This window comes from Macaca fascicularis, chromosome 10 (assembly GCF_037993035.2).
Source record: "Macaca fascicularis isolate 582-1 chromosome 10, T2T-MFA8v1.1".
NCBI lineage: Eukaryota > Metazoa > Chordata > Mammalia > Primates > Cercopithecidae > Macaca > Macaca fascicularis.
This window is the reverse complement of record NC_088384.1, coordinates 1,689,170-1,714,178: the sequence shown is the minus strand read 5'-3', so window position 1 is coordinate 1,714,178 and position 25,009 is coordinate 1,689,170. Positions and strand designations below refer to the sequence as shown.

General features: G+C 54.0%; 1 protein-coding gene and 1 long non-coding RNA gene across 4 annotated transcripts in view; one reads left to right on the top strand and one right to left on the bottom strand.

Moving 5' to 3' along the window:
* Positions 1 to 10,493: 10,493 nt before the first annotated feature.
* LOC123567175 (uncharacterized) lies at positions 10,494 to 11,194 on the bottom strand. The gene is made up of 2 exons (XR_006689984.3): positions 10,984 to 11,194; positions 10,494 to 10,718 (listed from the first exon to the last, which is right to left on the bottom strand). It is a non-coding gene; the product is annotated as an uncharacterized lncRNA (long non-coding RNA).
* Positions 10,896 to 25,009, top strand: part of ZBED4 (zinc finger BED-type containing 4) — a 37,163-nt gene continuing 23,049 nt past the window's right edge. Inside the window, exon 1 of one of the 3 annotated variants that reach the window (XM_045363404.3) lies at positions 10,896 to 11,007. The gene's annotated coding sequence lies outside the window, so the exon portion shown is untranslated. Of the gene's footprint in view, positions 11,008 to 11,437; positions 11,580 to 11,869; positions 12,073 to 25,009 lie in introns of those variants that run through there. The other 2 variants (XM_045363403.3, XM_045363405.3) reach the window with 2 other exon arrangements.

Sequence of the window (25,009 nt, the reverse complement as noted above, 5' to 3'; positions counted from 1 at the left end):
ATGGAAAAGGAACAGGCCATTGACACATGCAACTGGGATGAAGCATCGCCAAGGAATTATACTGAGCAAAAATATCCCATCCAAAAATGTTACTTACTATGTGATTTTTTTTTTTGAGACAGAGTTTTGTTCTTGTTGCCTAGGCTGGAGTGCAGTGGTGCAATGTCAGCTCATTGCAACCTCCGCCTCCCAGGTTCAAGTGATTCTCCTGCCTCAGCCTCCCAAGTAGCTGGGATTACAGGCACCCACCACCACGCCTGGCTAATTTTTTGTATTTTTAGTAGTGATGGGGTTTCACCATGTTGGCCAGGCTGGTCACAAACTCCTGACCTCAGGTGATCCACCTGCCTCAGCCTCCCAAAGTGCTGGGATTACAGGCGTGAGCCACCGCACCCAGCCTACTATGTGATTTTTAAATGACACAGTTTTAGAAAAGAACAGATTTGTGTTTGCCAGAGATTCGTGTCAGGCTGGGGACAGGAGGGAGGTGGGTGTGACTATAAATGGACGACATGAGTAATCCCATGGTTCTGGAGCCCTTCCGCATCGTGACTGTGGATGCACAAGCCTCGCCTGCTGATAAAATCATGCATAATTTAATATACACATAGAAATGAGTAAATGTAGAACTGAGGGACTCTGAATAAGATCCGTGGGTCGTATTGACATCCATACCCTGGTTGTGACGTTCCACTCTAGTTTTGTAAAATGGTACCCTTGGGAAACACTGAGCAAACCATGCAAGAGATCTCTCTATGCTATTATTTCTTACAACTTCATGTGAATCTACAATTATCTCAATACAATTTTGCACTGCAGCCAAGCACTGCAGCTCACACTCATAATCCCAGCCATTTGGAAGGCCAAGGAGAGAGGATCACTTGAGCCCAGGAGTTCAAAGCTGCAGTGAGCTAGGATGATGCCACTGCACTCCAGCCTGGGGGACAGGGCAAAACCCTGTCTCAAAAAAAATATAAAGATTTTAAAATAAATATTTAATGTTTCCCTGCCAGGAACGTTTTCTTTTCTTTTTTTTTTTTTTTTTTTTTGAGACGGAGTCTTGCTCTATCCCCCACGCTGGAGTGCAGTGGCGCCATCTCAGCTCACTACCAGCTCCGCCTCCAGGGTTCCCGCCATTCTCCTGCCTTGGCCTCCCGAGTAGCTGGGACTACAGGCACCCGCCACCACGTCTGGCTAATTTTTTATATTTTTAGTAGAGATGGGGTTTCACTATGTTAGCCAGGATGGTCTCCATCTCCTGACCTCGTGATCCGCCCACTTCGGCCTCCCAGAGTGCTGGGATTACAGGCGTGAGCCACCGCGCCCGGCCGCCAGGAACGTTTTCTAAGAAAATACCCAGAGGATCCACAAAGGAACAAAAATGATCATGGTCCTCTAGGAATTGTTTTTGATAGGGGAAGGAACACACTTCAGATCCTTGCTGAAAGGAAAAAAACTGTTTTCCTCTCCTCTCTCACATAGAACACCGCTTCCAACGCCAAACGGGGGCAGAGGGTTCCCACATCAGCAACTTCTATTCCCTGGACACCAACTGCGAGTCCAACGATTCTCTCTGACGCTCTCCACCTGCAGTTCGAGGCAGATCCCACAGGTTAGGGGCTCCATCCCACAGGTTAGGGGCTCTGTCCCACAGGTTAGGGGCTCCGTCCCACAGGTTAGGGGCTCCGTCCCACAGCCTGCCCCCACTTCAGGTGCTGGTGGAAGGTCTGTGTCGCTGGTACTTCTGATCAGGCAAGTGCGATTCAGGGGTTCCTACAACCCCTTCTTTGGGTTGGACACTTTGCTATGAATAGAATGGTTCATGGAACTCAGAGAAACATGTTTATTATAAAAGATATGATAAAGGATAGGGATGAGGAGTCAGATGAAGGGTCCATAGGCGAAGTCCAGAAGGGTTCTCAGCGCAGGAGCTGCCAGCCCCAGGGAGCTGGGGTGCTCCACTCCCCCCACAAAGAGATGCGTTCACCAGCCTGGGAGCTCTCCAAACCCCCACTGTTGAGGGACTTCCATGGAGACGTCATCGCAAAGGCATGACGCATTAGAAATGGTGCCTCTAGCTAGCCCCTCTCCCCTGCTCAGAGGTGGGGGTGGGGCTGAAGCTCCAGGCTTCTCATCATGGTATGGTCTCGCTGGTGACCAGCCCCCATCCAGGAACCCACCAAGAGTCACCCCATTAGAACAGAAGAAGCTCCTATTATCCAGGAAATTGCATTGGTTTCAGGAGCTCTGTGTCAGGAGCCAGGGGCAAAGACGAAATATCGATTTCTTATTATGTCACAATCCCACAGGACTGTGTGCGTGAATGTGCTGTGCAGTGTCAGGCAGCCATTCAAAATGACCCCACACCACCATCACCAGTGGCAGGCGAGGCTCTTTGCTAAGCAAAATCAGCAGTTTAGAGAAGAGAACAGACACGGCGCAAAGCCCAGAGGTGCCACACGGCTTTCTGCAGGGTGTCCACGAGTGCACTGGCTCAGCAAACGAAGCCCCCGAAATTCCAGATGAGGTCAGAGATTAGTTTCAGGGTGTCCGCAGCTTTGCCATGGATAGGAACTCGATTCTCAGTTCAGGATTCTTTGCTGTGGGAGTTTGGCTGACCATGAATTTGAGTGACGCCCGTTGGCCTCATGGCACCGTAGGCACGGACGTAGCCAAGTAGACAAGTGGAATCTCGTGCTGTACCTGAACCTTCCAGAAACAGAGCCTACAACCTGTGATCACGAGATGTGCCACCAGACAAGATGGCAGCTGAAGTCGGACTCCGCCGGCCCCTTCCTCCCTGCCTGGCTTCCTTGCATTCCTTGAGTGCACTCAGAACTCCACGCCCTGGTCAGCAGTCAGGCCTCAGCCATGGTGCTGCCTCTGCTCTGTGAAGTTCTGTAAGTAGTTCCTAAGATTCTGCAGGGTGTGAATTTTGCTGTTGTCCTGAATAATAGCAATGGCATTTTAACAAGTGTTTGAAATACAGATGACACACATTTAGGCCAGGCACAGTGGCTTGAACCTATAATCCCAGCTACTCCAGAGGCCGAGGTGGGAGGACCCCTTGAGCCTAGGAGATTCAGGCTGTAGTGAGCCCACGCTGAGCCACTGCACTCCAGCCTGGAGGACACAGCAAGACTCTGTCTCTAAAAAAAAAAATATATACATATATATATATATATGTACACTATTCTTTTGCCCAGGCTGGAGTGCAGTGGCACGATCTTGGCTCACTACAGCCGACATGGACACTGTAGCCTCAAACTCCTGGGTTCAAGTGATCTTCCCATCTCAGTCTCCTAGTGTTGGAAGTACAGGTGTGAGCCACCATGTTGGCCTTCTTTTTTAAATCTATGGTCATATATAAAACCTAGGCAATGTCGGGCGGGTACAGTGGCTCATGCCTGTCATTCCAGCACTTTGGGAGGCCGAGGTGGGTGGATCACGAGATCAGGCGATTGAGACCATCTTGGCTAACACGGTGAAACCCTGTTTCTACTAAAAATACAAAAAATTAGCTGGGCGTGGTGGCAGGCGCCTGTAGTCCCAGCTACTCAGGAGGCTGAAGAAGGAAGATGGTGTGAACCTGGGAGCTTGCAGGGAGCTGAGACAGCACCACTGCACTCCAGCCTGGACGATAGAGCAAGACTCCATCAGAAAACAAAACAAAACAAAACAAAACACCTAGGCGGCTGGGCGCGGTGACTCACGCCTGTAATCCCAGCACTTTGGAAGGCCAAGGTGAGTGGATCATGAGATCAGGAGTTTGAAACCAGCCTGGCCAATATGGTGAAGCCCCATCTCTACTGAAAATATAAAAATTAGCTGGGTGTAGTGGCGGGTGCCTGTAGTCCCAGCTACTCGGGAGGCCGAGGCAGGAGAATGACATGAACCCGGGAGGCAGAGCTTGCAGTGAGCAGAGATAGTGCCACTGTGCTCCAGGCTGGGCAACAGAGCAAGAATCCGTCTCAAAACAAACAAACAAACAAACAAACAAACAAAAACGACTAGGCAATGCCAGGTGCAGTGTCTCATGCCTGTAATCCCAGCACTTTGGGAGCCCAAGGCAGGCAGGCTGTTTGAGCCTATAAGTTCAAGACCAGCCTGGGCAACACGGTGAAACCCCATCTCTACTAAAAATACAAAAATTAGCCAGGTGCCTGTACTCCCAGCTACTCAGGAGGCTGAGGTGGGAGGACTGCTTGAGCCTGGGAAGTGGAGGCTGCAGTGAGCTATGATTACACCACTGCATTCCAGGGTGGACAACAGAGCAATACCCTGACTCAAGACAACAAACAAAAAACACAAACCCTGGGCAATATACACCTAATTGTTCTTAAAGTTATTCTTCTAGGGATGTGGTCATAAATAGTTTTTTCACCTTTTTAAATACTTTTGCTGTTGACTGGACTATGTACAGAGAACAACATTCCTGTTATGATTAGGGTTGCCAGATAAAATACAGTACAATCAGGTACATTTTAATTCCAGATAATAATTTTTTACTATAGTATGTGCTGGGCAATTTTTTTTTTTTTTTTTTTTTTTTTGAGACGGAGTCTGGCTCTGTCACCCAGGCTGGGGTGCAGTGGCCCCATCTCAGCTCACTGCAAGCTCCGCCTCCCGGGTTTACGCCATTCTCCTGCCTCAGCCTCCCGAGTAGCTGAGACTACAGGCGCCCGCCACCTTGCCCGGCTAGTTTTTTGTATTTTTTAGTAGAGACGGTGTTTCACCGGCTTAGCCAAGATGGTCTCGATTTCCTGACCTCGTGATCCGCCCGTCTCGGCCTCTCAAAGTGCTGGGATTACAGGCTTGAGCCACCGCGCCCGGCCTTTTTTTTTTTTTTAGACAGAGATTCGCTTTCATCATCCAGCCTGGATGGCTCAATCTTGACTCACTGCAACCTCCGCCTCCCGGGTTCAAGCGATTCTCCTGCCTCAGCCTCCCAAGTAGCTGGGATTACAGGCGCTCACCACCACACCCCGCTAATTCTGTATTTTTAGTAGAGACGGGGGTTTCACCGTGCTGGTTAGGCTGGTCTCGAACTCCCGACCTCAAGTGATCCGCCCACCTCGGCCTCCCAAAGTGTTGGAATTACAGGCGTGAGCCACCGCGCCCGTCCCATGCAATTTTGTATTTTTATCCACGAAATCTGGCAGTCCCAGCTATGATTACAAGCTCCAAATCCCTTTCCACCTGTGGGCGCCCAGACAGAACCAAGGCCACCGCAGCCCGGAGCCGCTGCCGCCCCACCCCTCCCAGCGCGTTCCCTTAGCCCCCTCGCGTTCCGGCTCCCCCGGCTCCAGAACCTTAAGGCCTGACCTGAGCACCGGCGGGCTCCTGGAGCTCACTGTCCAGCACCCGACGCACCTGGCCCCGCCGCGCAGCCCCTTCCCCCCGGTCTGAGTTTCCCTCCCGGCGCGCACTGCCCTTGTGACCCTTTCCCTCCCCGGCCATAGATGCAGATCTCGGCCAGAAGCTCCACTTCCCCGAGGCCGTCGCCCCTGCCAGGCAACTCCCCTGCGGCGTCGCCCACCCTGAGTTCTCCTCTTAGACGCTCCCTCGGTGTCCCCCAGCAGCCCCGCCGGTCTTCTCCCCACCTTCAGCCCCCTCCCCGACCCCGCAGGAAGGGGCCAGACTCCAGCCCAGCGCTTCCTGGTCCTTCCCTTCTGGGCGCCCTCCAGACCGTCCCCTTTAGGGAAGTTGGCCCGCGGCGCGCTCCCACCCCCGGGCCTCCGCCTGGACGGAGGGGCGAAATCCGGAGGGCGCACGCTCCGGCCGGGAGAAGGGGGTGCCGCCGGCGTTCCGATTTCTCAGGAATGGGGAAACAGAGGCACGGTGGGGGCTAGGCCTGGGGCTGGGCGCTGACCTAGGACCCTGCCCCGCCCCGCCTTGCGCCGCGCCCCTCCCGGGCCGGGCTTGCCCGAGCGGCTCCACGCGGGCCCGGGGCTAGTCCACCCGACAGGAGCTGGGGGCTGCAGCCCACGAGCCCACGAGCCCGCAGCGACGCATCCGGAGTGTAACCGCGCAGAGTCACGGAAACACTTTCCCGGTGTGGGCGCCTCGCTGCGCTTCTTCCCCGCGGACTGCGGCCCCCCAGGGCAGGACAGAGCCGAGATGCCCGGTCGGGAGCGATGCCTATGTCGGGGCGATGCAGCGGGGGAGATGCCTGGGGGGAGGGTGAGAGGGTGAAACCTGGTGGGGAACAATGGGGGTGGGTAGGCGATTCCTGGGGGAGGTGCCCGGTGGGGGGTGTTTCTGGTTCGCCCGGGGTCAGTGCGCGTCCCCCAGCCCACTGCGCCCGCCCTGCCCGTCCCACCGAGGTCCCCCGGGAGCGTCTGGGTCCACGGCTTCAGGGGGTTTCTCCGAGCCCTGGGCGTTGTTCTGGGGGAGCCGGGGCCCGGACCACCAAAGTTCGTGCGGGCCATGAGGTGTCCCGCGCCCGGGCTCGGGGATCCCAGCTCCCCGCTTCCCTCATGGGCGGCGTGTCCGGGACTGCAGGTGGAGACGGGGACGGGCGCCGCGGGGTCGCGGACAGCTGCAGGGCGGGACAGGGCGGGAGGCGGTGGGGCGGGACAGGGCGGGAGGCGGCGGGGCACAGAGTCCTCGGGCCGCAGGCGCGATCCGGGCAGCTTACTGGAGGCGGCGGGAGCGCGGTCGCGGCGCCTCCGGGGTGGGGTCCAGGTTGGAGGCCCCCGGGCGCACCGCCCTAGCCCCACCCCGGCCGGGTCCCCGCGCTGCCTCTGTAGAGAGGGAGGGAGGGAGGGAGGGAGGGAGGGAGGGAGGGAGGGAGGGAGGAAGGAAGGAAGGAAGGAAGGAAGGAAGGAAGGAAGGAAGGAAGGAAGGAAGGAAGGAAGGAAGGGGACGGTCGGCAGGCGTGGGGTCCGCGGCATCCTCAGGGCTCCTTCCTTCCGTCCGCTCCATCCCGCAACCTGTAGCCCGAGCGGGGTCTAGCTGCCCCCTCCCCGATCACAGCCGCCCCTGCGCCCGGCTCCTTTCCTCCCTCCCCAACCCGGAGCGCCTCCCCACCCTAATGCGGGAGTCCACGGAGCTCGGGAAGCCTCTTCCCCTCCCCACCGAGGTTGCCCAACGCCCCTTCCACCCTCCGAACCCCCGCAACCATCCCTCAAATGCCCCAGCGGCCAGCAGGGCTGGGGTGGGCGCAGGAGAGCCAGGGGTCCTGCCGGCATGCAGGGGTTTGGGGTCGGTGTGGCCCAATGAACGCGCGGGTTCAGATGAGCCTCCTGACCCAGCCCCAGAGGACAGTCTGAGAGGCCGGTGGCCGCGGATCCTGGATGCGCCTCCCTCCTGCCTGTGGTTTCCCTTTATTCCCGCAGCGCTGTGAGTCCACCTTTCACTTACCGGAGCCACATCCAGAACCTTCTCCTGGGACCACAGCGTGGGCTTCCGAGACCTGTGTGACCTCAGCTCTGCCCCTTCCAGGCTGCGTGGTGAAGCCCTCAGGACACTCCGCCTGGGTTGGTCGGGTGAGATGGATGAGGGACAACGTGGTGAGGTCCCCATCATGGTGGAGAGTGACCAGTAGGTGCCCAGGACCCGACCCTTGTCTGCACCCAAGAGCAGCCATCCCCTCTGCAGCAGCCCCCGCCTGGTCGCTCTGGAGTCCTCCCCACCTCCCTCCCCAGTGGGGCACACAGCATTCTTGCTGCCCTGAAAGGCAGACGGGAGGCACAGGAAGGCAGAGGGGTGCCAGGTCTGAGATTCCAGACAGAAGGGACCATGGGGCTCCACTCCACCACCACTGTAGGCAGGGGACTGGCAGGTGTACACCCTCACTCCTGTGGGGCCCAGGGACACAGCTACCCTCCTTTGAGGCCCTGGCCCTCAGGACCCTGCCACAACGAGGTCTGTGCCTCCCCAGTGACCAATGGTCACCGGGCTCGGGGTCACCCAGCTGCTTCCACATGCGACACCATCAGCTCCATGCCTTACCCCCAAGCTGGGCTCATAACCTTAATTCACAGCTAAGAAACTCAACCAAGGTCACATCACATGAGGGCGAACCCCCCAGGGCCACAGTGCTCCAAGTACGGAGGGCTCCCTGCCTTCAGAAGATGCTGTGGGTCCACCTGCAGCCTTAGTGGACAGAGGACCAGGGCACCAGCTGCTCTTCTGTCTCAGTGCTGAGCACCCCTGACTCGCACTGCCCTGTACAGGTAGGGCTCAGAGTCTGTGCACAGAACTCAGATAAAACACCTGGTCCTGGGATGTCACACTTTGGTTCAGATGAATGAAAAAGTAAGATACTGACACTCTGGATGACTGAGAATCGACTTATGTCTTTCCCATAATGGGAAACTGTCCCATGAAAAGCCACTTACATGTTTGGATGGTCCTGTAGAAAATATTTTTTTTCTCCTTATCTCTCTATAAGATGCATAAGAATGCAATTTAAGACAAACAGCAAATAAATACCATCTGTGCATGTACCAAGCACTTGCAGACTTAAAAAAAAAAAAAAGAAAAGAAAAAATAAGATACTGTATCTTGGGCACACAGAAAGTGCCCATCAAAGATTAAATGAATGGACTGCAGCTGGTGGGGGTGTGGGGTCCTGGCTTGCTGGAACAGTCCCAGTTGATGCTGGGTCCTGGTCCCATGACGTGTAGTGTGCCCTTCCGTGCTCCAGGGTGTCCCATGTGGGCACTTAGTCCAAGGACCACCCAACACACAAAACAGTATCTTCCTGTGAGGGGCCAGAGAATAGGCCACACCAGCTGCCCTGCACAAGTTGGAAGGCACTAGGAGGGACCTGTCAACCTGCACTCAGTCACTCACTGGCGGGTCCCTCTGGGAAGAGCTGTTGCTCTTTGGCCCCAGGAATCTTCTAATTCTGCACCTGAGTGCCAGGCAATTGTGGGGCCCCATTAACCTACTCCACAAAGCGTAGGAGGGCTTGCTCTCCGCACTGGCCAGACTCCCTCAGCACATACAACAAAGAAGTCCCCCTTCCCTCTGATTCTAGCAGGAGGCTGTCAGGGGCAGTCATGACACAGGCATATATAGTGTGTCAGAGCCCGGAGAGGGGATGAGGACAGCAAAGTGTTACTTCATAGAGCATGGCCCCGGAGAGCCTCCCACTATGCTGACATATGGGCAGCCGTCTGGGAGTTTGACACTGGCAGACGGGAAGAGCATTCCAGGCAGACAAGACTCAGTGCAAATACCCCAAAGCAAGCACCAAGGAGGCCGGGGGCTGCTGCAGAGCTGATGAGGGGATGGCAGGGGCAGAGCAGGCCTGAGAACACTGGCCTCCACTCTGAATGAAACAGGGATGATCCCCGGGCCAGGCACAGTGGCTCACGCCTGTAATCCCAGCGCTTTGGGGGAGGCCGAGGCAAGCGGATCACGAGGTCAGGAGATGGAGACCATCCTGGCCAACATGGTGAAGCTCCATCTCTACTAAAAATACACAAATTAGTTGGGCGTGGTGGTGCACGCCTGTAGTCCCAGCTACTCGGGAGGCTGAGGCAGGACAATCGCTTGAACCCGGGAGGCGGAGGTTGCAGTGAGCCGAGATTGCCCCATTGCACTCCAACCTGGGGACAGAGCAAGACTCCGTCTCAGAAAAAAAAAAAAAAGAAAGAAAAAGTAAAAAAAAAAAAACAAAAAGAAGGCCGGGCGCGGTGGCTCAAGCCTGTAATCCCAGCACTTTGGGAGGCCGAGATGGGCGGATCACGAGGTCAGGAGATCGAGACCATCCTGGCTAACACGGTGAAACCCCGTCTCTACTAAAAATACAAAAAACTAGCCGGGCGAGGTGGCGGGCGCCTGTAGTCCCAGCTACTCGGGAGACTGAGGCAGGAGAATGGCATAAACCTGGGAGGCGGAGCTTGCAGTGAGCTGAGATCCGGCCACTGTACTCCAACCTGGGCGGCAGAGCAAGACTCCGTCTCAAAAAAACAAAAACAAAAACAAAAACAAAAAGAAACAGGGAGCCCCTTTTGGGTGTCAGTGCCCTGTCTCAGTTCCTCAGCTATGGTGGAAGGTAAAAGCAGTTTACCTTTTAACTATATGAACAGGCATGGCGGTGTTCCAATTGAACTCCTTAGGAAGCTGACATTTTATTTTATTTTTTTGAGACGGAGTCTGGCTGTCACCCAGACTGGAGTACAATGGCGCAATCTCGGCTCACTGCAACCTCTGCCTCCTGGGTTCAAGTAATTCTTCTGCCTCAGCCTCCCGAGTATCTGCGATTACAGGCGCCCACCACCACGTCTGGCTAATTATTATTATTTTTTTAATTTTCAGTAGAGACAGGGTTTCTCCATGTTGGCCAGGCTGGTCTCGAACTCCTGATCTCAGGTGATACACTCGCATCGGCCTCCCAAAGTGCTGGGATGACAGGCGTAAGCCACTGTGCCCGGCCGATATTTGAATTTCATATACTTTTCATATATCCTGAAATACTGTTTTAATTCTCCCCCAACTTCTTAAAAACGAGAAAAGCATTCTTAGCTCAGGCACCATACAGAACCCGGCTGCAGGCTGGACATGGACTTTGGAACAGTCGGCGTGTGGGTGAAGGGGGACATCCCGGGGCAGGGGCAGGCTCCGGGCAGAGGCGGCCGGGCTAACTCCACGCTCCCGCTCTAGCCGGTGACCGCCACGCGGGCTCGTCTCACTCTCACACTCAGGCCGAGAAAACGCCGAAAGCCGTGTCACCAACGGAGGACCTCGGGGCCACATTCAGCCTGCAGAGTTTATATGGTCGGCTCAGACATTTGTGTTAGGAAATAACACATTAAAAGTACACATTTTCTTCAGACCCTGAGAGCGGACGAGTCCCGCGCGCTCCGCACCGCCAGTCCCGGTCCCGCGCCCGCCCAGAGGGCCGCCCTCCTCCCGCCGACCCGGCTCGGGGCTTAGGCGTTAATCCCGCCCCCGGGGGGCCGCGCCGGGAGCCCGATCGCCTTAGGCTCAAGGGCTTAGGTCTCAGCCCACGGGGCCCAACCGCACCGCACTGAGCGGCCTCCGCGCCAGGTAAGGGGATTCGGGGCGGGACCGGGACCCGCGCTGCCGGCCATCCCGGAAACCCGCGGTGGGCCGTTGAGTGCGCGCCGAGCCGCCGCCAACGGCCAAGCCACGGGAACAAACCGCGGCGGCCGCACCCCGCCCCGCCAAGGCGCCTGGGCCCTGCCCGTCGCCCCCCCGCGCCAGAGCTCGCACTGCGCCTGCGTAGTTTGCCCACCCAGACCCCGAGGCGGAGCCGCAGCGCGCACTGTGTCTGCGTCTTCCGCCCGGCCCCGCCCCAGCGGCAGTGCCCCAGCCGCTTCGTCCTCCCACCCGGCCAGGGACGAGGCGGGGCGGGTACGCGGACATTGCGCCTGCGCGCGTAGACCCCGCCCCCAAGTCGGCCCCGCCCCCGGCCAGCCCCGCCCCGCGCCGCGCGGGGCCCTGGGAGGGGCGCAGCGTCCGGCGGCGTCGCGGGCGGCGGGCGGCGGGGCCGCGGGAGGGGCGCGGGGGGCAGACAAAGCCGCGGTAATGAATGGAGCGTCCGCCCGCGCCGCCGTCGTCCGCAGCCGGCCGGGAGCCGCCCCAGAGGCCGGGCCGAGGTGAGTGCGCGGGCGCCGCCGCCCCGCCGCCCGCCGCGAGCCCCGTCCCCCGCGGACCGCGCCGGGGCCGGGCCGGGCCGCGCCATTGTCTGCGCCGCGCCGGGCCGGGGCCGGGGCCAGGCGGGCGGGGGCGCGGCTCCGTGGCCTCGGGGTCCCCGCCTGGCGCCGCCCCGGACCCGCCCCCGCGCGGACCCCGGCCCTGACAGCTGGCGCGGGGGCGGCGCCGACTGAGCGGCCGAGTGCCCGGGGTCGGCGCCCGGCCTGGCCCACGTGCCCGCGCCGCTGCTTCCGGGCGGACGGGACGGGGCTCGGGGCGCCGCCCGGGTCCGCCGGGAGCGCGCTGTCCCGGCCACGTCGAGTTGCCCCGCGAGCCCGGTCCCTGGGACTTCTCTGGATGTGTCATTCCCGTCCCACCTCCAGGAAGGGCCACCCGGGCCCTGCTTCATGTCTCAGCCCAGATGGGTCCTTGCGACGCTCCCCGAGGCAGGTTATTGTACGTGGTTCTGGGGATGACCGTTCACATTGAATGAATAAAAACATAACTTGCCTTGCGAACCATAATTTCAAATGTTTTTCGACTGCAGTGGTTTTCCTACACCCAAATGAGCTCGCAGTCAGTTTTGTTTCTTCTTTTGTCCCGTTGTGTGACCCACACGGTCTTCATTGCTAAGAGAATCGCAGCCCCTCGGGCTCCCTTCTGCGCCTTCGTATTCCGGGTGGCCCTGGCAGACCCGGGCACCGCTGTGGAAACGTCCCGGCCAAGCTGAGCCGTCAGAAGCTTCTGTTGTTCTGGTGTTGGTCAAAAGGGAAGTTATTTGTTTTGAAGTTAGCCCTGATCAGATTATGTGCATAGTTTTTAGAAATCCATTCAGACCTTATAATGAGGCCAGTTTGGTAAAGCAAGGGCACCCTGCGACTTTTTACATAGAAATATTTTTTATTTTTTTCTGTGTATGTCATGGTGACAAAATTGAGACTAGGAAGGATTTGGTTGGGATTTTTTTTTAACTGCCATGAATAAGCCACATTTTGATTATCAATTAATTTCAGTTACTAAACAAAGTTATCTTGGCCGGGTGCGGTGGCTCACGCCTGTAATCCCAGCACTTTGGGAGGCTGAGGCGGGCGGATCACGAGGTCAGGAGATCGAGACCATCCTGGCTAACACGGTGAAACCCCCGTCTCTCCTAAAAATACAAAAAATTAGCCAGGCGTGGTGTCGGGCGCCTGTAGTCCCAGCTACTTGGGAGGCAGAGGCAGGAGAATGGCGTGACCCGGAAGGAGGAGCTTGCAGTGAGCCAAGATCGCGCCACCGCACTCCAGCCTGGGGGACAGAGCGAGACTCCATCTCAAAAACAACAAAAAACAAAACCAAAGTTATCTTGCAAGAGGAAAGTTTACAGGAGTTCGATTCCATAGGGTTTCCAATGGGACGTCCATACAAGGATGCACACTTCCCGTAGTCCTTAAACGGATTATATCTGCTTGTCATGACTGGCTTTTTTTCAAGAAAAGATCTAGCACAGGTTAAGAGAGATTCTGTGAATCTTGACAAAGCTTCACGGGGCCCAGTTTTTGAGGTGAGGACACAGTTAATCTATATGGAAAGAAACCTAAGACTTTTGGTCCACTTGACAGGTGGTTACAGTCTCCCCCAACACACCCTCATCCAGTTAATTCCTGAATAAGGTGGTCGATGTTTCGGGTGTAAAACTGCTGCTCTTTAAGGTCGCCTCCTCCCCCCTCCCCCCCACACAGTGAGTGACTCAGCTGTGCAAAGTATGCCCATAACACCTTGGAGAAAGACTAAGAAAATGACTAGGGGAGCGGACTGACTTCTGTGTGTGCAAAGGAGCTGAGAAGCAGCTTTTTTAGTGAAAGGTGTGTGTGTGTCTCAGATTCCTGGTGAGGATCCCTGGGGAGTGGAACGCTGGGGGCATGACGGGCAGTAAGTGACCATGGTCAGTGCCGCCCTTCGCTTTGTTTTGCATTTTTTCTTTGCCTGGCTTTAGCTTCTGGTCTGGTTCTCTTTGGTGTGGTGGTTGTCTTTTGAGAGGAGGGAGCAGGTGAAACTGCTGGGTGTGGCTCTGCCCAGCCCTGGGGTAGAGGCCAAGCTGACCCTTCCTTACCAACGTTGTTTCCTTCACTGTTTAAAACTCAGGACCTGAGAATGTACCTGTAGGAATCCCTCTTATTTACATTTGGCTGTGTAAGAAAGTCAGTGTGGGTTTAGCTCGTGACACCCCTTAGCGTTTTGGTTTTGTCTTTCCGTTTCAGTGTCTGTGGATACCAGCTGCTCTGTGGCTTCAGCCCCTTTCGGGGGTTCGGCCCTCTCTGTAGGGCCTTCCAGGCCCTTCTCCTGCTCCCCACTTTTCAGCATCTAGGTTTGTCCTCCTTCTGCAGTACCTCAGATCGCTTCCTTGCTAATCATTGGATATGTGCTTTTGGTAGTTCAAATTCTGGGAGGTATCGTTGGGAATAAAATAAGCTCTTTGCCGTTTCTGAGGCGGAGGGGAGCAGGAGAGACAGAGGTGCTTGCCTCTCTGCCTGCTGGGGCCATGGTGGTTTTAAAAGAAGGCCCTGGCCTCAGGGAACATGGTGGTGGTGAGGAGCAGCATAAACCAGAGAAAAAGGCTCAGTAGGTGCTTCAAGGAGAAACACCGGCAGGTGAGAGCAGGGGTAATCCTGGTTTCTCGGGAAAGTGTGCTCCGGAGACCTCATGGGGAGAGGAGGTTAGAGTCCAGCCCTGAAGGGTCTGGGGGCGATGGCAGAAGCCCCAGGAAAGCATCATCCATGAGGTGCAGAGGCAGCCTTGCAGCATCCCAGTGCGCGCCTCCTGCCTGGCCCACGAGCCTGCTGCTGAAGCCACCTCCCAGCTCCCCCAGGTTGTTTGGGGATTCAGGGGACATGCAGTCTAAATGACCCGCGCTGGAATCCCGGCCAGCTTCCCATCCCTCATTCGAGGTGAAGGCCGCGCTGGAATCCCGGCCAGCTTCCCATCCCTCATTCTGTGAAGGCCGCGCTGGAATCCCGGCCAGCTTCCCATTCCTCATTCTGTGAAGGCCGCGCTGGAATCCCGGCCAGCTTCCCTCCTCTCATTCTAGGTGAAGGCGGCGCTGGAATCCCGACCAGCTTCCCATCCCTCATTCTAGGTGAAGGCCGCGCTGGAATCCCGACCAGCTTCCCATCCCTCATTCTAGGTGAAGGCCGCGCTGGAATCCCAGCCAGCTTCCCACCTCTCATGAAGCCTTTTCAGCAGCCATGGCCCAGGTCTTTCCCAGCAAAGTCTGTGTGCAATAGAAACAGCTGATGCTGGCCTGGCCCTGGGGGTGGGGCTGTGACTGATGCAGCCCCCTCCCTGATAAGGGTCAGGAGGACCTGGCCCCCAGCCCTTCCTGCCTCACCACCCACCTCGCCACCTCCACAGACAAACCCTGAGGGGCTGAGTTCCTCCAAAGCTGCCCCTCATCGAGGCCCACCTGGTGGTGTCTGCTCTACGTGTTTGCTGCAGAGAGCAGGGTCGGGAGCATGTGCATTTGGGAGAGCTCTGGTTACTCCGTCACAGAAGCCACGCTCCACATCCTGTAAGTGAGAGGCTCCCAAGCAGTGTTCAGCCACAGTTGCGATGTCAGGCCTGTCACTAGTGGGACTGCCCGGACCCCCATGGTACGGGTACACGGCGAGGGTGCTGGTGTTAAATACAGGGGACCCACAAAACTACCAGCAGAACAATCCACATGACCCTGTCGTGTGACCCAGAGCATTTCAGGGACAGAACTCAGACCGGCTGACCTTAGTGTGTTGCTGGCTTGCTTTGGAAGGTGCCCTGTTTCCAAGACGGCCTCGCCTGGGTTCCTGAGCACGTCTGACAGAGCAGCTCTGACTCCGGACTTCTGGAGTCAGACCCCTTGCCACTGTCTTTGACCTTTAGCTTTGGGTTCCCCTTCTCTGTTTGTTTGTTTATTTCTTCTCACTCTGTCGCCCAGGCTGGAGTGCAGTGGTGCAGTCTCGGCTCACTGCAGCCTCTGCCTCCTGGGTTCAAGTGATTCTCCTGCCTCAGCCCCCCGAGTAGCTGGAATTACAGGCTCCAGCCACCGCACACACTCAGCTAATTTTTGTTTGTTTGTGTTTTGAGATGGAATCTTGCTCTGTCACCCAGGCTGGAGTGCAATGGCGCAATCTCAGCTCCCTGCAACCTCTGCCTCCTAGGTTAAAGCAGTTCTTCTGCCTCAGTCTCCTGGGATTACAGGCATGTGCCACCATGCCTGGTTAATTTTTTTTTTTTTTGTATTTTTAGTAGAGACGGGGTTTTACCATGTTGGCCAGGCTGGTCTTGAACTCTAGATCTCGTGGTCTGCCCACCTCGGCCTCTCAAAGTGCCAGGACTACAGGCGTGAGCCACCGCGCTCAGCCAGTGTTTGGATTTTTAGTAGTGTCACCATGTTGGCCAGGCTGGTCTCAAACTCCTGACCTTAGGTGACCCACCCGCCTTGGCCTCTCAGAGTGCTGGGATTACAGGCATGAGCCACTGCACCTAGCCCCCTTCTCAGTTTAGCCCAGACCTGGATGTTGGCTTCTGTGTGAGCAGCTGTTGTGAGCCCGTGGCTCCTGCTGGAATCTGTGGCAGTGATGCTGCTGTGCACCCTCAGAATAGGTGAAGGCTACTCTCAGGTGTAGCCCGGATGGTAATTTATGTCCTCAGGAGGAGGAACTGCCATATGCCCGTCTGAACCAGGCCCGGAGTCTGATACGTAGCTCTTTGACTCCCTCGGTGTACTCGACAGCCTGTTGAGAGCGCGTGTGCTCTGAGCTGAAAACGAATATACTTCCGTTGTTTGAAGGTTATTGTAAAGTTTCTAACTTACGGAGTTGGCACTCCTGTGTCCCTTGCCCCCAGCTGGAGCTACTGTGACTGCCACCCACTGCCACCTGGCACTTGCTGGACTGTCTGGAAGGAAATTGGAGATATCAGGACACTTCTCTAAGTGTTCTTTCTCCTGAGAAAGGGAAAAGGACATTCTCCTGTCTAACGACAGTCGCGATCGATGGCATCTACGAAACTGTGTCCCTTGGCATCATCCAGTAGCCAGTCCATGGTCCGACTTCCCCAGTTGTCCCCCAGCGTCCTTACTAGCTGTTTTTCGCAACCAGAATCGAGTGCAGGGCCACACGTCACAGTGACTGTGATGTCTGTCTTCGTGTGGAGCCCCCGGAGCACCCCCTGTGATCTGGCAATGGGAGACTTGATTTGATGCAGGGGGCATGTTTGGGGCGCAGGTAATGCTGTGTGCTGCACTGTGGGTGGAGGCTGTCCCATGAGGACGGATGCATCTTTGCTCGCTGGCCCTTTAAATTGTGTGCCCGCCCCCCGCAGTTGGCAAGTTAGATGAGGGGGTATCTCAGGGTGTGTGGACGCCCTCCCCCCATCAGACTTCCACATACTGTTTGCTGGTCTCCCCAGAACCCGTGGGCAGCAACACCTTGACTTTCGTATGCTGTTGTTCCTTTTTTTCTTTATCTTTATCTATGTTTTCCTTCTTTGCTGCCTCTTAGAAAATGCTGAGTTCTTTCCCTTTATTACCAATGTTTAGCGGAAGGTGGTCTAGTAGACACCTCCGTGGGGGCAAATGTTTTTACTTTTCCTTTGTCGTCTTTGAGTATCAAGGTGGACTAGTGGACTTTTATTTATTTATTCACATGTCATAATCTAGTAAAGCCTTTTGTTTTGTGATGCTCAAATGGCTATAAATGTGACCAGTTGGGAGCGCCTTCCAGGCTGGCCCCTGTGTCCTTTTCACTCAGCACATGGTCCTGGGAGTGCATCCTTTCTGGCCCAGCGTCCCAGGCCCACGGTGACGGCTTTCCCTGGCCTGCGTCAGCTGCTTCTCCGGAGTGTCTGGGCTTCTTTTCGTGCAGAAAGGCATCTGGACATCAACGTCCGGGCCGTAGACGTGGTCACTGTGTTTGTTATTGCTTAATGCCCTCTTCATGGACACAGCTAGAAAATACATATTTAAAATGTTGTGAGTTCATTCTGGTATTCTCAATATGAATTACAATTACAATTAATTTTCATTAAAATTGTGTAGTTTTGCTGGGTGTGGTGGCTCACACCTGTAATCCCAGCACTTTGGGAGGTAGTTTTGCTGGGTGTGGTGGCTCACACCTGTAATTCCAGCACTTCAGGAGACTGAAGTGGGGAGACCACTTGAGCTCAGGAGTTCCAGACCAGTCTGGGCAACATGGCAAAAACCCCATCTTCACAAAAACATACAGAAATCAGCTGGGCAAGATGACAATGTGCCTGTAGTTCCAGCTGCTCAGGAGGCTGAGGTGGGAGGATCACTTGAGCCTGGGAGGTTGAGGCTGTGTGAAGCCGCAATCATGTCACTGCACTGCAGCCGGGGTGACAGAGTGACACCCTGTCTCAAAAAAAAAAAAAAAAAATATATATATATATATATAGTTTTACATAATTTCTTTGAATCTTAAATTATATATTCTGAAAAATCTTAATACCATTTGTATAATTACTTGTTTTTTGCTAAAATGTACATAAAATAGGTTGTGGAATTACAATACTACTACTACGAAGAAAACTGCTTCGTTAAGTTTGTAGGTTTTTTGTTGAGTTCTTTTTGTCCTTAGTTATCTTCCACTTTGGATGAATAAAGTGCTGTGTTTTAAAGTTCCTTGACAAATACTCTTGTTCTATTTTTTATTTTATTTATTTTTCCCAAGAAAGAAATAAGACAAATATTCTTTTCTCTGGTTATGTTGCCCATTTGTTTCAGATCATTTTTAGATTTAAGATTGTTAAAAAATTTTATGTACAAAATAATTACCTGTTATAAAGGTCAGAGCTGCATAAAAGCTACCTTTCCTATCCCCACCACTCTTGTAAGCAACTTTTTTTTTTTTTTTTTTTTTTTCTGAGACGGAGTCTCGCTGTGTCTCCCAGGCTGGAGTGCAGTGGCGTGATCTCGGCTCACTGCAAGCTCCGCCTCCCGGGTTCACGCCATTCTCCCACCTCAGCCTCCCAAGTAGCTGAGACTACAGGCGCCCGCCACCTTGCCCGGCTAGTTTTTTGTATTTTTAGTAGAGATGGGGTTTCACCATGTTAGCCAGGATAGTCTCGATCTCCTGACCTCGTGATCCACCCGCCTCGGCCTCCCAAAGTGCTGGGATTACAGGCTTGAGCCACCGCGCCCGGCCTTTTTTTGTTTTTAGAGACAAAGTCTTGCTGTGTTGCCCAGGCTGGAGTGCAGTGGCTCAGTCTCGGCTCACTGCAACCTTGGCCTTCCGGGTTCAAACAATTCTCCTGCCTCAGCCTCCCGAGTAGCTGGCACTACAGGCACACACCACCACGCCCAGCTAATTTTTTGTACTTTAGTAGAGATGGGGTTTCACCGTTCGCCCAGGCTGGTCTCGAACTCGAGCTCAGACGTTCCACCTGCCTCGGCCTCCCAAAGTGCTGGGATAACAGGCATGAGCCACCGTGCCCGGCCTAGGCAACCCTTTTTACTTCTGCTACGTCCTGTAAAAATAAGCAAAACGCACCCACAACTCATTTCCCCACCTGTCTTTCACAAAAGTTACCATGGGCTGTTGACACTGTGTGTGTCTGGTTTTTCTTGTTTGTTTTGAGATGGAGTCTCGCACTGGATTCAAGCGATTCTCCTGCCTCAGCCTCCTGAGTAGCTGGGACTACAGGCACCCGCCGCCACGCCTGGCTGATGTTTATATTTTTAGTAGAGATGGGGTTTCACCATGTTGGCCAGGCTGGCGTCGAGCTCTTGGCCGCAAATGATCTGCCAGCCTCAGCCTCCCAAAGTGCTGGGATTACAGGTGTGAGCCACTTGCACCTAACCTGTTTGTTTTGAGACACCGTCTGGCTCTGTTGCCCAGGCTGGCGTGCAGTGGCCTGATCTTGGCTCCCCACAGCCTTGACCTCCGGCCTCAAGTGATTTTCCCACCGCACCCTCCCGAGTAGCTGGGACTACAGGCACATGCCACCATGCTGGCTGATTTTTTCAAATTTTTTGTAGAGATGGGGTCTCACTATGTTGCCCAGGCTGGTCTTGAACTCTTGAGCTCAAAAGATTTACCTGCCTTGGCCTCCCAAAGTGCTGGGATTACAGGCGTGAGCCGCCGTGGCTGGCCCCTGCGTGTCTGGTTTTTCTGCTGAGCACATGTATGAATGTGTGGGTCCTGTTGACGGACTCTGATCCTTTGCCGTCGGATGCTGCTGTGACAGACGTTGCCGTGTGTTGCATTGTGTCTGGTGAGGGCTGTCTTCAGGTCTGTTCCTAGCGTGCGGTTGCTGGGTAGGAGGATACGTGTAATTTTGGTGAGTGCTGCCAGATTCTCCCGCACAGCACTGGGGGAGACGCCAGATTCCCCTGCACAGGCCTGCGCCCCGTCAGCACTGGGGGAGACGCCAGATTCCCCCGCACAGGCCTGCGCCCCGTCAGCACTGGGGGAGACGGCCTGACCCACAGAGGGCGCTACTAAGCATTTGGATTTTTGCCAGGATGATAGGGTGAGAAGGGGTATCTTGAACTGGTTTTCATTTAATTTGCTTCAATCTGAATGTGAAAAATGAAGAAAATGTGCTTTACTAAATTGGATGTAGCATGGAGCGCTTGAGATCATTGAATGCACGTGGCTCATTTTGTTAGTAAGTCCCTGAGGGCGGTTGGCCCTGTGCGTGGGACCTGTATGCAGCGGCCCGGATGTTTCTGCTGCAAAGTCACTTGGAAGGTGGTTTCTCTTCTTTATTTTTTGTACAGCGGAGGCCTTGCTTTTTTGCTGGGACTGGACTTGAGCTCCTGTGCTCAAGCGATCCTCTCACCGTGGCCTCCAGGTAGCTGGGACTACGGGCGTGAGTCACTGCACCCAGCCTGGTATAGCTTTATAAGTGTGTTTTTAAACCTTTTTTATTTTAAAGTGTGGCACAGATACAGAAACAGAAATGGAATAAAATCAACGTCCAGCGTAATATGATGAGATGAACACAGTTGTAACTGATGCTTGGGTCAAGAGGTGCTTGCCAGCTTCCAGAGCCCCTGTGCGTATCGCCCCAGCCCCTCCCTCCCAGCAGAGGCTGCCTCGATCTTACTGTTACAGCAGCTACTTCCTTATTCTTTGTTGTTTTGACTGAATTGAGTACCTCTAAATATTAGTTAAGTTTTTCCTTTTTTTTTTAGACTGAGTCTCACTCTGTTGCCCAGTCTGGAGTGCAGTGTTGCAATCTTGGCTCAGTGGAACCCCTGCCTCTCGGGGTCAAGCAGTTCTCCTGCCTCAGTCTCCTGCGTAGCTGGGATTACAGGTGCCACCACCATACCTGGCTAATTTTTGTGGTTTTAGTAGAGATGGGGTTTCACCTGCTGCCAGGCTGGTCTCGAACTCCTGACCTCAGGTAATCCACCCGCCTTGACCTCCCAAAATGCTGGGATTACAGGTGTCCATGCCCAGCTGACCTTTCAGTCTGAATCTACAGGTTACATTATCCACCCCACCTCCTGTGGAAGTATTTTCGGAGGTAACTTGGTGGTTGGACTAGATTTTGCTGCATTCTTCTGGAGAAGCCCAGTGTGTTCCTCTATCCTTTGGTTTCCTGTAGATTGTGGTTGGTTTTGAGTCAGGGTCTCGCTTCGTGGCCCAGAATTCGGTGCAGTGGCACTCCTGGGCTCAGGTGGTTTTCCCACCTCAGCCTCCCTGATAACTGGGACCGCAGGCGCACATCACCATCCCCAGCTAAGTTTTAAACAATTTTTTGTAGGCCGGGTGCGGTGGCTTATGCCTGTAATCCCAACACTTTGGGAGGCTGAGGCGGGCAGATCACGAGGTCAAGAGATTGAGACCATCCTGGCCAACATGGTGAAACCACGCCTCTACTAAAAACACAAAAATTAGCTGGGCGTGGTGGTGGGTGCCTGTAATCCCAGCTACTTGGGAGTCTGAGGCAGGAGAATCGCTTGAACCCGGGAGGCGGAGGTTGCAGTAAGCTGAGATCGCGCCACTGCACTCCAGTCTGGGGACAGACCAAGACTCCGTCTCAAAAGAAAAAAAAAAAAAGTGTGATGTTCTGGCTGAGTTATTGCTTCTTTATGTAGTAGATGAACTAGTAAAGAGAAACCTTTTCTTATCCATACTCTCTGGTGTTATAGTTCATGGAGAAAACTGAAGATAAATGCCTGATTCTTTTTTTAAATTCATCAGTTTTCACAATGATTAATCATTTTCCTATCAGCCTCCAGAGGTGACCAGTTAGGGATTTGATGTTGATATTGATGAACTAATGAATTTAAACATATTTGGGGTGTTAAATTCTGTCCTCTTTGGACACTGGGAGCCTTTACAAGCTGGCTCCTGGATCCTTTTGACATCATCCCTGAACTCTGAGGTTTCTGGCTGTCTGGTGTGTTCTACGCTTGTCTTGTAGTTTTCCTGCTCCAGACCCAAAATAAGCCATTTCTTCAGCTTTGGTTTCTTTTAATGGCTTGGAAGTGATGTTTCAAAACCACGGTCTGCATGTGACAGTGTGACAGGTGCTTACTGCTGTTGGATTGGCCGCTGGTTCTAGGCCTCTGCTGGAGTGTGTGGGCTGCTTTCTGACAGGGCGTTCGCTTGGCCATGCTTTAGTCTTATGTCTCCGTCCTCTTTTTCCACTGAGAGTCTTGGTCTCAAGGACAGTGGAGATGAGAGAATTGGAATATTGCATCATGTCTCATCTGTCTTATCTCTTGCTACAAACATCACAGTCTCAACAATGGCAGTACAACTACCACCTATATCCTTACCGAAAACAGTGAAGATGGTTTTTGCCTCAGTCTTCCCATTCTTTTTTTATTTTTTTGAGATGGAGTCTTGCTCTGTCACCCAGGCTGGAGTGCAGTGGCGCAACCTCGGCTCACTGCAAGCTCCGCCCCCTTGGGTTCACGCCGTTCTCCTGCCCCAGCCTCCCGAGTAGCTGGGACTACAGGCACCCGCCTCCGCGCCTGGCTAATTTTTTGTATTTTTAGTAGAGACGGGGTTTCACTGTGGTCTTGATCTCCTGACCGTGTGATCCGCCCGCCTCGGCCTCCCAAAGTGCTGGGATTACAGGCTTGAGCCACCGCGCCCGGCCAGTCTTCCCATTCGGTGTAGTTATGCACTGTCTCAGCTGCAGAGCGTGCAGCCATTACGTGCTACGATGCCCCGCAGCTCAGGACACGGCCACGTCTGATAAACCCATCAAAGTCGAAAATGCACTTAATACCTGACTGGAGCCTGGGCATGGTGGCTCACGCCTATAGTCCCAGCACTTTGGGAGGTTGAGGTGGGAGGATCACATGAGCCTGGGAGTTTGAGACCAGCCTCGGCAACAGAGTGAGACCCCCTGTCTACAAAAAATGTTTAAAAATATTAGCCAGGCGTGGTGACACTCAGGTATAGTTCCAACTATTCAGGAGACTGAGGCAGGAGGATCGCTTGGGCCCAGGAGATTGAGGCTACAGTGAGCTGAGATTGTGTGCTGCACTCCAGCCTGCGTGTCAGAGTGAGACCCTGTCTCAAAAAAAAAAAACCCCTGATTAAACCGTCGTGGAGCTGAAAAATTGCGAGTCAAACCATCATTAAGTTCAGATGCTCCTTGACTGACCGTGGGGTTCTATCCCAGCAAAGCCCCCGTGAAGTCAGAAACCGCGGAGTCCAGCTATGGTGCTGTGTTTCTCCCCCCAAACCCTTGTTCAGTCCTAGCTCTGCAAGCGACGGCAGCCCTGGTCTCACTAAGGGCAGGGATGTGATCTGAGGAATGTGTTACTCAGCGACGTTGTGTTGTGTGAACCTCATAGAGTGCACGTACGTGCACAAACCCAGATAGTATAGCCTGTCACTCCGAGGCTGCAAATCTGCACAGCAGTTACTGCACTGAACCCTGTAGGCATTTGTAACACCATGGTAAGTATTTGTGTGTCCAAACAGAAAAGGCACAGTAAACAGACGGTGTTCTTACCTTGCGTAGCCACCGTGGGGTGTGCTGCTCTTTGCTGATTGAGGCGTTGCTGTGCAGCGCGTGACTGTGTGTTAAATGCTCACACTGGGGCTGGGCGTGGTGGCTCACACTTCTAATCCCAGCACGGGGGGAGACCAAGGACCAAGGCGGGTGGATCACCCGAGCTCAGGAGTTGGAGACCAGCCTGGCCAATGTGGTGAAACCCCGTCTCTATTAAAATACAAAAAAAAAAACCCAAAAAACTCGTCTATTAAAATATAGGCGTGGTGGCAGGCGCCTGTAGTCCCAGCTACTCAGGAGGCTGAGGCAGGAGAATCTGAACCTGGGAGGTGGAGGCTGCAGTGAGCAGAGATCGTGCCACTCATTCCAGCCTGGGCAACTGAGCGAGACTCTGTCTCCAAAAATAAAAATAAATTCTCACACTGGGTCCTCGTGTTCCTGTTGTCTTTGGTTGAGGTTTGCTCTCCAGTAGATTTCTCAGGGGGGACTCATGGAACAAGATTTCCCGGCTTCCTGCATCTTGAAATCTTTTTTTCTGCATTCATTGTGCTCGAAGGTCAGTTTGGCTTCGTATAAAATCCTTGATTCACATTTTCTTCCACGCACCCCGCCCTTTTTTTTGTTGTTGTTCTTAAATTTTTGTAGAGCTGTAGGTCTCACTGTATTGCCTAGGCTGGTCTCAAACTCCCAGCTTCAAGCAGCCTTCTTGCCTCTACCTCCCAATGCTGGGATTATAGGCGTGGGCCACTGTGCCTGGCTAGTTCACTTTTTTCTTGAATATCTTTTTTTTTTTTTTTGAGATGGAGTTTCACTCTGTTGCCCAGGCTGGAGTACAGTCATGTGATCTTGGCTCATTGCAAGCTGCACCTGCCGGGTTTATGCCATTCTCCTTCCTCAGTCTCCCAAGTAGCTGGGACTACAGGCGCCCACCACCACGCCTGGCTAATTTTTTGTATTTTTTGGTAGAGACGGGGTTTCACTGTGTTAGCCAGGATAGTCTTGATCTCCTGACCTTGTGATCTGCCTGCCTCAGCCTCCCAAAGTGCTGGGATTACAGGCATGAGCCATGGCGCCTGGCCCCTTAAATATCTTAAATATGTTATTCTATGGTCTTCTAGAATAAAGCATTGCTGTCAAAATCATGACAGTTTTTTCTTTCCAAGTGACTTTGTACTTTGCCCGAGAGCCCAAAGGATTTCTTTTAAGTCTAGTAATTTTGTTAGAAAATATATTAGTGTTATTAGTTGAGGATGGATTTTCTCAGTCCCTTTCACTGTGTGGCTTGACAATTTCTAATTCAGGAAAGGTTTTTAAGTGTTTAGTATTCTGTTTTCTGGCCCTATCCCCTCCTGTTTCTGGGGTGGCTGTTCTGATTGTACATATGTTGGATCTTCTTTACCCGTCTTTTAAATTGGTCCGTTTCTCTTGAGTC